The 9633-nt window shown below is 54.7% G+C and overlaps 1 protein-coding gene across 2 annotated transcripts in view; it reads left to right on the top strand.

Annotated features, from left to right (window-relative positions):
* The first annotated feature begins 116 nt into the window (after nucleotides 1-116).
* IL4R (interleukin 4 receptor) overlaps nucleotides 117-9633 on the top strand; it is a 41539-nt gene continuing 32022 nt past the window's right edge. For both annotated transcript variants that reach the window (XM_042971033.1, XM_042971034.1), the window contains exon 1: nucleotides 117-217. The gene's annotated coding sequence lies outside the window, so the exon portion shown is untranslated. The remainder of the gene's footprint in view (nucleotides 218-9633) is intronic.

The raw sequence follows: 9633 nt of genomic DNA, 5'->3' as shown, positions 1-9633 counted from the left end.
GTGGGCGGCCGGGAGGCACGGGGAGGGCGGGGAGGGCGGGGGCACGGGGCGGGGCCTGCGGAGGGGCGGGGCCTGCGGAGGACGGGGCGCAGGAAGCCGGGGCGGGCCGGCTCGCGCGCCCAGGAAAGCCCCGCGCGGCGCGGGCAGGACTGGCCGACCGGGGGTCCCCCACATCCCGCTCCGGCGCCGGCGCGGCGAATGGACCCGGGGCGCGCAGGTAGGACGCGGGCCGATGCGCGCGGCGGAGACGAGGGACCGGTCGGGGGACGGGCTCGGCCGCCGGCGGGGTTCCAGGCGACGGGGACCCCCGGGCCGACCAGACCCCGTCGGGGGTCGCCCGGAGCCCGCTCCTCCCCGCGCCCCGAGCGGCGGCCGGCTCGGCCCGGGCGCCCCCGGGGGCGGCGGACGCGCGGAGCGGGGTCCCCGGCGCGCCCCCCAAACTCGTGCTGGTCCGGAGACGCCAGCGGGGACGGCCCCTCGGGGACCCGGGGCAGTCGTGAGCGTGGGGTGAGGCGGGGCTCGGGCCATGCAGCGCCAGTGTCCCAGCGATCACCCCCTGCCCCGCGCGCAGGAAATGGGTGAGGATTGGGGCGGAGGGGGGGAGGGGGAGTTCCGAAAACTGAACTTGGTTACCCGGTCGAGGCATCTGGGGAAACGGGGCCCTGTCGACTCCTTGTCTCCTTACTTGAACTTTGGGTAGACCCAGTAACAATAGCGGTCATTTAACTGGACTCATTTTGTACAGATTCTGTCCTGAGCATTGAACGTATTCTGAGTTAAATCGCAAAATAACTGTTTTGGTCGGTGCCGTGTGTCCGTCCGTTTTTCAGAGGAGGACGCTGTGTGGCACAGGCAATTTAAATGACTTGCCCGAGGTGGACAACTGCCTGGAAAGGGTGCGGCAGGATTCGAACCCAGGCGGTTCTGACGCCAGAGCCTGTCGTGGTCCACCCGTCGGCAATATTTGTCAAACTACCCCATAAACGAATTATCCAAGGGATTTTATTAAAAGGCAGATTCCCGGGCTGTCTTCAGTGAGGTTGCGATTCAGTAAATCTAGGAATCTGGAGTTTTAAAAACCCACAACATCTGGATTTCTTATATCAAGCAAGACTGGGGACCAAGCAACCCTCAGTGGTCCTGCTGCTGGGATTTGCAGATGGCTCCCCTGCCAGCACTCATCCCTGCGGGGTCCTAGCCTCTGCTCTTCCCCAGCTGCCTCCCAGGTTCCACCCCTGCTGCTCCTTCCCTAAGGGTGGCCTGTTAGAAGCCTGGGCATTTTCTGGGACATCAGTGCCTTGATTACAATCCTAAAGTCCGATGGGGAAACTGAGGGTGAGGTGTACCTCTGTCCAGGGTGTCCCCCCACGGTCAGGGGATTCCAGAGTCCTGCAAAGACTCCTCAAGAGCAGCTCACCTGCCCAGTGGTTACAGATGTGGATGCTGTGGTGTTGGCAGGGAGCAAGGGGTTGGGGGGGGCAACCTCCCGCAGCCATCCATTCATTAATCAGCACCCGCTGGGCTCCTACAGGACACTGCTCTAAATAGCACTGGTGTTTGCCTTTCAGGGGGGCTCGCGCAAGTAGGGGTGATCACCTGGCAGGGACAGGCTTCACGGAGCGGGGACCCCTGAGCCAGCCTTGGAAGAGGGGCGGGGGAGCTTGGCTGCGGGAGAATGGGAGGGAGCAGCTGGGAGCAGCTGGGAGAGGCCTGAGGGAGAGGTGCCGGGGGAGGGGGGGGCAGCCAGACAGGGATGGGAAGGTGCGTCTGGCCACGTTGTGGAAGGCCTTGAATGCCATGCTGAAGAGTGTGGCCCAGTGCACTTCACCTCAGCCCGAGCCATAAAAACCACAATGCAGATTCCTGGGTGCCCCCGGATCCCTGAAGCCAAGGCTGGAGGGAGGCCTTGGGAAGGCAGCAGGGAGGGAAAACCACTCGTGAGTCAGGCACTCTGGTTACCACACGCCCAGTTACCAGCAGATCTGGGATCACCTGAAGATTTCCACATTCCGGGCAGCAGCTCAGTAACTGATGTGTTTTGTACCACACAGCAGGGGCAGGGAGGTGGTCCCCTGAGGCAGTCAGTTTCCAGATGCTCTGATTTAGCAACGCAGCTGAAATGCACTGTGGGAGAAGTGAGGAGAGGGCCTGTCCTGGACCCGTCCTCTCCCTCCACCCCTACTCCCCTGCCCCCCAGAATGGAGGTGCTGCCCTCTGCCCTCAGCTGCCTTTGATGGCACCTGCAAGGGAGGCAGGGACAGAAACCCCCGGGGTGCTTCACATTTGTCAGGCTGGGCTTTCACGAAGGCTAAGGGCATCATGTTTTATAAGATACTTAACACAGTTTCCAAAGCGTCGTACACGCACAACAAATGTTCATGACTGTTTTTACCCGTTAGGAAGTATAGCGTGGAGGTAACGAGTATGGACTCTGGAGCCAGGTTGACGAGGTTCAAATGCTGGCTTTCCAATTTACTAATTTGTCAGGACCTCAGTCTCCCCGTTTATGAAATTACAGTGACTGCTTTATACCATTGTAGCAACGATTAAGTGAACGGATACATGTCGAGCCTCCAGAGCAGTGCCTGGTACTGACTGAGCACTATGTATTTGTTAAATAAATAAAGGAACCCCATTGGATGGGATGGAATCGATCCATTTTGCCAGGGAGGAAACTGAGACCCAGAGATGTGTGCAGTGGCCTTGCCTAAGGCCATGTTGTCTAGGAGCGACAGGGAAGGATTTGAATCTGCCTTTCTCCCCAGCCTGAGTTCTCTCCCGCTATGTCAGTTTGCTCAGGTTAGCAAGAGGGACATCTTTCTGAGCGTTCCACATGCCCGGTCACGTTTGGCCAGAATTCCCTTGGCTAGGCTAGAAGACAGGCCAGTGGCTCGCCTGGCTGTGTATGAACTTGCCCTTTGCAAGAGTGTGGACAGGAAGCCCAGGGGAGACTGAAGGCTCTTGCAGAGGCCAGGGCAACCAGCGTCACCCAGGGCTGTCTCCCTGTTTTCTGACTGCCATCGAGTCATTCTGTTTCTCTGAGCAGGAGGCAGAGAGAAGGACACAGGCTTGCAGACAGGGGCCCCGGGTTCAGATCTGACCTTGCTATTTCCTATCTGTGTGATCATGAGGCACTTGCTTAACCTCTGTGAGCCTCGGTTTGCTTGTCACGAAAATGAGTATTGGGGGGTGTTCAGGGCATAGTTTTTACAGGCACCTTGCCCACGGCTCAGTGATGGCGGTTTCTCTTAGGACAATCGCTCCTCCATATCTAGCACCTGGCTAGCTCATTCATGTCTTCAAATGTTCATCAAGCACCTATATGTTCCAGGAGCTACTGACCGAGTATTGGACAAAGTCCTTGCTCTCCTAGAGTTTAAATTCTAGTTTGAAGACGGGCGATACACAACTAAGCAAACACATTCACATGTATCACCCTTATTCCTAATTCTGAACTCTGCAAGTTCTGAAAACTGACAAGGTTTTCCATCATTCAGTTGGAAGCAAGAACTGAGGGCAACTAATCAGGGGGTTCTTTGGTGTGTTTGTTAATCCCCCTGGACGCCAACGCTTATGTGTTGCCCTGTGGAGAAATTGACGTGAGCGATGGAGGGGGGGAGGGAGGGGGTAGTGCTGGACCCATGGGGGGAGGGAGGTAGGGTGGGTGGTTACGCCTGGTGGGATTTTATCCTCAATAACCTGTCTATAATCTGAGTTACTGTGACTTCTGAGACATGCCTGGTCCCCGGGGATTTCACACAAGAGGACAGGGACCTTCAGGACCCCGTCAGGACTGGGGAGGAAAACAAAAGCCGGGTGAGGGTGGACTTTGCGGGAGCCTCTCCCGAGGAGCCACATTTAGGACGATGTGGGGCAGAGGCCCCGGGGAAGAATGGGCCAGGGGCGGGGAGGGAGCCCGCAGGGAAGGTCTCATCCACCCCACCAACCCCGCCTCCTGGCCCGCTGCTTGTCCCTGGCTCTGGGCGCACAGTTCTGTCTAAACTCGCATGTCCTTGCCTTTCCAAGATGTGACCGTGAGTCTGAGATTTCGGGTTTGGCTCTGACTGACTCATTCTCACCCACGGGGGCCCGCGTGGCATTTCCGAGTTTGCTTTAGAGATTCTGGGACTTGTCTCAAGCAGGCCCGGGTGCCAGCCGGCTGGAGAGGATCAGCAGTGGGGCAGGCATCTGAGTCCTCCCTCCACCCGCCTCCCTCCTCCAGGGACAGAGGAAGGAAGTGGGTCCGTGTGAGGGGAAGAGAGCGTGGCTTCCTGGGTTTGGTGGAACCCTTCCTAATATTAGCGGAAGGACTGTAGTTCTGAGCAGCGGGTTGAAGGGACTAACCACACACCTGAAAGTAACAGGTACACACACGTCTTGAGGGTCAGCACCAGGCTTCCACTCGCTCAGCAGACGTGTTAGGGACTGGGGACACAGCAGTGAATGACACAGAAACGAGAGCCCTCTTAGAGCTGACAGTGTAGCGGGGGAGGTGACTTTTGAGGTGAGACCTGAGGTAAAAAGGCACATGGACATCCGGAGAGTGATTCCAGCAGCGGGGACAGCAGGTGCAAAGGCCCTGAGGTGGGAACAGGCTTGGTGCATCTGACCCACAAGGAAGCTGATGTGGTGGTATGGAAGTGAGCCAGACACCGAGGGGTAGGAGCATAGGTCAGGGAGGAAAACGGGAACCAGATCCCTGCAGTGTCTCATTCACCTTGTAAAGTAACCTTCCCAAGTAGGAACTGCTCTTATCTAGACTCTGCCAATGAAGAAAGAGGCACTGAGTAGTTGAGTAACTTGTCCGGGGTCACACGGGTGGCAGCGCGGGGCCGTGAACCCAGCAGCTCCAGCATCTCCAGTCTTTACCACGGTGTTTAAACACCTGGATGTGGGGGTGCCTGGGTGGCTCAGTCGGTTGAGCGTCCGACTTCGGCTCAGGTCACGATCTCGCGGTCCGTGAGTTCCAGCCCCGCGTCGGGCTCTGTGCTGATGGCTCAGAGCCTGGAGCCTGTTTCCGATTCTGTGTCTCCCTCTCTCTCTGACCCTCCCCCGTTCATGCTCTGTCTCTCTCTGTCTCAAAAATAAATAAACGTTAAAAATTAAAAAAAAAAAAAAAAAAACACCTGGATGTGGTCAGGCCCGGATTGGTGTTACAGGTGATTCTATCATCATACAGATCGTTTTACAGATCATTCTGCCAATGAGCATGTTCCCGGCCTGTGACCGTGACCGTGACATCCACCACAGCACAGAGCATACAGTGAGGATCAGGCACTGCGCTGGGTGAACACGGGTAGATGAGTGGGCGCCTCCCCGTTTCCCCGAGGAGGAAACTGAGGCTCTGGGTAAGTGGCCGATCTGGGTGGCACAGCTCCAAGGGGGCAGAGTCTGGATTCAAACCCACGGCTGCTGACCTGGGAGCCTATGCATTTAACCGCTGTTCTGAGCCATACAGCCCAAGGAGTAGAGAACTACGTTTCACGGTCAGAAATGAGGGGAGCACAGTCACCCAGAGCCATTTTGGGGAACTGGGGAGGCCCTGAGGTTTTCCTGAAGGAGCCAGGAAAGCGTTCTGCCTTTTGAAAAGAGGAAACGGAATCTCTCTGGAGAGGGGAGACACTAGATCTCTGGACGGGCAGTCCTCCAGGCTCTTGGAGCCATAGCCTCTTGACGATCTTGCCCCTGGCCATAGAGCACAGGCCTTCTGGAAGGCAGATCCTCATAGCAGGACAGCTCTAACTGGGAGAAAATCTTTCCTGAGATTTAGCCAAACTCACTTTCCGGTACCATTCACTTTCTGACTCTGGTTCTGCCCCCTTGGAAGTAGTAACCAGCTCCCCCCAACCTGAGCCCAATATTTCTCTTATTCAGACTACACAGGTATAGTCCTTTCAACCACTCTTCCTGACTCAAGGAATTGTAGAGAATTCAGCTTGGCTTTAGACATGAACAGATTCGTCAAAGTCTCACATAAAACCCATTGCTTCCCCCAGTGTCTGCCCAGTCACAGAGGAGGAAGACTCTCACCTCCTTGGATTTGGACCCATATCTTTGTTGATACAACCTGCAATCATACTTTATAGTGACCACATCCCACTTGAGGCGTACATTGGGCTTGCCAGCTAAAACCTCCAGATCTCTCTTCTGCACGAGCTGCTGTCTGTCAAAGTATATTCTGTCATGAGACTCCTTATTTGAGGCTGGCAGTTGTTTTTAGGCTTTCTTGTTTTCTAGTAAATCTACTTCAGGCTAAGAGGCTGTAATTTTTTTTTCTTTGAGTACTCCTTTGGCTTCATTCCACAGGTCTTGTGACACAATGCAAAAATAATTCAGTTTCCCTTTTGATTAAAAGTGTTACGCACTTCAAACGTTTTTAAAGGTGAATGGATTTTTTTTTTTTTTTTGAAGTTATCCTTGTATGCTTGGAGTCTCAATTTGTTGCATTGTGGTCAGTATTTATGGCTTGTATATCAGTGATGGAGAATTTTTGAAGATCTTTGGAAGATTCTCTGGTTAGTTTCTTTTGTATCTTCCACTTGTGTTTGAAAGGATGTATATTTTCTGGTGGGTGTGGAGGTTTTTGTTTTGTTTTTAATGTTTGTTTATTTTTGAAAGAGAGAGAGTGCAAGTGGGGGAGGGGCAGAGAGGGAGAGAGAGAGAGAGAGAGAGAGAGGGACCAAAGATCTGAAGCAGTCTCCGCAGTGACAACAGAGAGCCCGATGTGGGGCTTGAACTCACAAACCGTGAGATCATGACCTGAGCTGAAATCCAGAGCCTGAGGCTCAACCGACTGAGCCACCCAGGCTCCCCCAAGGTGGGTGTAACGTTTCAGAAATAGAGCTCTTAGATCAATTTTGCTAATTACATCATTCATGTTTTCTATGTTTTTATGTGTTTTTCTCTATCTGACTTATCTCCCGCTCTGATAAAGGATCTATTCATTTCACCTTGACCTTTTCTTGTTTGTTTTTTTTTTTTGCTTTATTTTCAAAGCTGTGTTGTTCGGTGCATATAAAAACAAAACATGAATCGAAGAAGGGTTCATGATATTTATTCCTTCTGGTGAATTGCTCCTTTTATCAGTATAAAAGAGCCACCTTTCTCTCTTTTAATACTTTGCTGTCTTGAATTTATTTTATTCAGTGTTCCTTCATTCCCGTACCTCTTATCTTTATGCGCATTGGTCTCTTGACCAATTCTCTGTCTTCTTTTCTTCAACACTAAAGTTGAAGGACTTTTCTAGGAATTTTCTTTGACTACAGTCTTGTAGCCACATAAATTAAAAATAATTATATATATATGTGTGTGTGTATATATACACACACACATATATATATTACCTCTCAGACTCAGCTCTGTAACCCACTTGCTGCACAATTTGGGGCAAGTCCTTTTGCCTGTTTGGGCCTTAAATTTCCTCATCTGTAAAATGGGGACATGACTCACTTGGCCTCTCCTCTCGGGTTTCTGGAAAAATAATGAGAGTGGAGAATAGAAAAGGAGCTGCCTACATCCCTACAAGTTAGTCACTGGGTGTGAATATGGGCTGGCTTTCCAGACGGTGAGAAGAGGGAGGGACGGAGAGGGAGGGAGGGGGAGGGAGGACTGTGCCTGCCGGAGCCCTGAGGGTGAAGGCCGACTTGACTTCACGGTGGCCGCCCCTGGTTGGCTTCCTGGGCTGTTCACAGATACACGAGTAAGACACAGTCTCTGGCCTGGAGGGGCTTCTGGTCTGGAAGAAGGTGCAGCTCACTGCTCATGGGACAGAGGGACAGGCAGGGAAGGGCTGAGGAAGGAGCGGGGTTTGAGTAGCAGTGTCCCAAGGGGGTGGCTTAGGAGGTGGGCACTGAGAGGGGAGTCTGGGGCACATTTGGGGACGGGTGGAGGGCAGCGCTGGGAGGGCGCAAGGTTGGTAAGGACCGCTCTTGGGCTCCTCGTCCTCCCCGACGAAGGCGGAAGGCAGGGGGCTTGCAGAATTTGGAGGATCCTTGACACCAAAGAGCAGGCAAAGCTGGGTCTCCAGCCCCACCCCTTCCTTGTCACCATAACAACCACATCCCATAATGAATAAGAGGAACTAGGGACAGAAGGGAGGGAAAGGTATCAGCCTTAACACCTTTAGGGGTGGGGGTGGGGCCGGTGCACCAGGAGGCTGGGGGGGGGGGGTCTCAGGACACCCACCCACCCCAGATGACACCAGCTGGTCGTCGGAAGCCAAAGGGAGACCACAGATGTGTGGTGTGGTTTTTGAAAATGGAACTCTTTTCCAACGTTTAAAAATCAGGAAAATATGCATAGAAATCTGGATTTCTAGCTTCTTTTGAAAAATCAGGAGACCTACCAATGCCCAGGCCTTTGCTGATGTGGCAAAAAGCGGCTGACACAGTGACGGCTGCCCTTTAGGGCTGGGCCTGTGCCCGTCCGCTGCGGCTTGTCCCTTCTCTGCCATTGAGGTCTCGGGTCTGTGATCCCTTAGACACCTGGGTCGTCTGGGGCAGGTGGCTGTGAGCTGTGCGACCCCCCCGCCGAGACAGTGAGTGAAGAAGCAGGTAGGCTGAAGTCGGGGGCCCCTGTAAAGGCTGGGGAGTGGACTGCGGGGTCTTTGGGGACCCTCGTGGGCCTGAGCACGGGTGGGCTGAGACGTTTGCGGCCGTGCCCCCTCAGCCCGGATCGCACACCCGTTCCCCCATCTCTTTCCCTTTTCCTCCTTAGTGAGCTTACATGCAGGCCGGTGCACAGCTTCGTGCATTTTCCCAAAGTGTGCACTTGCGTGTGTAACCCAGCTTGACCGGCCCCCCAGAAGGTTCCCTCCTGCCTGCCCCGCCAAAGACACTTCCCTGACCTCTGACCCCCAGGATCAAGGGCTGTCTCCTCTGGAACTTGATGTAAATGGAATCAGTTTTGCCCTTTGGAACCCGGCTTCCTCCATTCAGTTCGCGCCCGTGAGACCTGACCACGGTTGTCATGGCCGCTGTCGCTACTCAGGGTCTCGGAGCGTTTCCTTGGTGCTTGAAGATGGGCTTTTGCCACCTGCTCCATCAACGCTGTCCCTAGTGCCTCTTCCACCCCGCTGTGGTCTCTCCGTCCCCTTGTGCGACCGGCGAGGCAAGTGGTTCTGTCCTCACATCACAGACGAGGAGACTGATGCTCTGAGAGGGCCCCTGGCTTGCCTAGGCCTGTCAGCCGGGCAGGGCAGGGCCTGCACACTTAGGCCCAGAGTTAGGCTTCTGTGTGTCAGATGCTCTGAGGTCGCTGCCCACGTGGGCGGCCCCACGCGTCCGGGTGTCCCTCACCGTGCCAGGGATAACATTGGCGCAGGGCAGGGTGGACAGCAGGATGCGCTCCAGGGAGAGACCTCTGCCCCCAGCACCTGTCTGCAGGCAGAAAGTGAACAGGGAGATCTTGCCTGTGCTGACATGCTACCTACCGGCTGTGGGTTTGCCCAGGGGGCAAAGTCCTGGTCACTGTTGAGACAAGTTCACAGAGGAGGGCTGGGCAAACAGGGACAGAAGCCAAGTTCCAGCTCACTCACTTCCTGCCTGGTCACCTTGGATGATCCCTGAACGCCTCTGAGCCTCGGCTTCCCTCTCTCTCTGCGGTTCTTAGGCAGGTTCCTGGGCCTCTGGGTGT

The sequence above is a fragment of the Panthera tigris genome, chromosome E3, assembly GCF_018350195.1.
Source record: "Panthera tigris isolate Pti1 chromosome E3, P.tigris_Pti1_mat1.1, whole genome shotgun sequence".
NCBI lineage: Eukaryota > Metazoa > Chordata > Mammalia > Carnivora > Felidae > Panthera > Panthera tigris.
The sequence above is the reverse complement of the archived record's forward strand: the minus strand, read 5'-3'. Positions and strand labels throughout refer to the sequence as shown.